The 2,116-nt window shown below is 42.2% G+C and overlaps 1 pseudogene; it reads right to left on the reverse strand.

Annotated features, from left to right (window-relative positions):
- Window positions 1-1,684: 1,684 nt before the first annotated feature.
- LOC111734223 lies at window positions 1,685-1,800 on the reverse strand (annotated as a pseudogene).
- Window positions 1,801-2,116: the final 316 nt, after the last annotated feature.

A 2,116-nucleotide genomic window follows, 5' to 3' on the forward strand; every position in this document is an offset into this window, starting at 1 on the left:
TTATTTATGGTCTTCCTAGGTGGTCTCCCATCCAAGTACTAACCAGACCTTACCCTGCTTCGCTTCCGAGATCAGACATTGGGCTTGTTCAGGGTGGCATGGCCGTAGACCATGGACTGTGGCTCCCCTGGGGCGCAAACCCAGGACCTCATGAATATAAAGCAAACGTGCTAACCGCTACACTATGGAACCATATCCCAGCCTGCTCATTTAAAGAAAGGCTAGACCATAGCTTTAGGGGGATATTATCTGTGGGTTTTGCCTGAAGACAGAAAGATGAAAGTTACTCAGAGGGATTTGTATTAGATATGAGCAATGTGAAGAGAGAGAAAGAGACTGACCTTTTGTAGCGTCACTCTGTCGCATGGATTAACTGCTGGTGGGGTTTAGAGCATTCCCAATTCTGCCTGTTTCCAGTCACTAACCAACCACACTACTATTTGAAAAGTAAAATGTATTCAAATTTCCAGGGAAATGCCAACTAGTACTTACATTATTTGCATCACTTTCCCCCATTCTTTTTATTAATTCAAATGACTGATCCATAAAATTGGATTACTGGCACTGAAAAGTTCTCTGATCCTATCTGGCTCGAGCTCCCTCAGGCAGGCCTTTGGAAATGGTCTGCTTTCCTCTGCAGCAGAAGTGACAAAAAAAAAAAAAAAAAAAGCACCAGCTGACAAGAAAAGGTTCCAACTCCAGACCTAAGTGCTATAAGCCACTATTCAGACCATCAAAAAAGCACCCTGAAAGTTTTAGCTGCAGTCTCACCTACTCACCCTCTCTTATCCATCAGCAGGCCAGGAACCCTCTGTCTTCAGTGCTTTTGCATTCTCTTTGCTCTGGACAATCTTCCCCCAGGAAGCCACGTGGCTTGTCTCCTCTTTCCTGACATAAATCTTCAGGTCTTTATTTACATATCACCTTCTCAGTGAACCTGCCCTGGAAGCTCCATCTAAAATTTACAAACCGACACACACACACACACACACACACACACACACACACACAACTTCCCGCTTCCTATCATTCTTTTTTCCATATAAATTCCTTATCACTGTCTAGCATATGATGTGTTCTACTATTTATCTTATTGCCTGTCTCCCCTTCTACAATGATAGCTTCATGAATGCAGGACTTTTTATTCTTGTTTCCTGTTGGGCCTGGAATAATACCTGACATCGAGAAAATGTTCAAGACATATTTATTAATAAATATTAATAAATAAGTGAACTATTGATCCAACTGTAACTGTCCCCTCACAATGCTAACAAAGGGTTGCTAGTCACACTATCTGTTCTGAAGATAGAGAGCTATAGATCTGGCTCTAAGAGCCACCCCCTTTGTATTAGTTCCCTGCTCCTGCTATAACAAATTACCACAAACTTAGTGGCATAAAACAACAAAAGTTTATTATTTCACAGTTCTGTTTGTCAGAAACCCAACATCCATCTCATTGGACTAAAATATAGAGTTGACAGGGCTCTGTTCCTTTCTGGAGGTTTTAAGGGAAGATTTGTTCCCTTGCCTTTTCCATCTTCTAGAGGTCATCCACATTCCTTAGCTTGTGGCTTCTTCCTCCATTCTCAAAGCCAGCAAGTTCTCTCTGACTATTCTTCCTTAGGCACATCTCCCTCTGACAATTTCTGCCTCCCTTTTTCTAAAAATTATTTATTATTACTTATGCCTATAGCTCCTGGTCTTCCTAGGTGGTCTCCCATCCAAATACTAACCAGGCCAGACCCTGCTTAGCTTCCGAGATCAGACATCGGGCTTGTTCAGAGTGGCATGGCCATAGACCATGGACCATGGCTCCACTGGGGCACAAACCCAGGACCTTATGCGTATAAAGCAGACATGTTAACCGCTACACTAAGGAACCACATCCTTCCTGCCTCATTTTTAAGGACTGCATTGTACCCATGTGATAATCCAAAATAATCACTCTATTTTTAAAGACATCTGATTAGCAACCTTACATCTATCTGCAATTTTTCTTTGTCCTATAACTTAACATATTCACAAATCCTGGGGATAAGGATGTGGAACCCTTTGCGGGGCCATTATCTTCCCACCACATCATCCTCTAGAAGGATCTAAAAAGTGGTAAGTCACT

The sequence above is a fragment of the Pteropus vampyrus genome, unplaced genomic scaffold (assembly GCF_000151845.1).
Source record: "Pteropus vampyrus isolate Shadow unplaced genomic scaffold, Pvam_2.0 Scaffold879, whole genome shotgun sequence".
Lineage (NCBI taxonomy): Eukaryota > Metazoa > Chordata > Mammalia > Chiroptera > Pteropodidae > Pteropus > Pteropus vampyrus.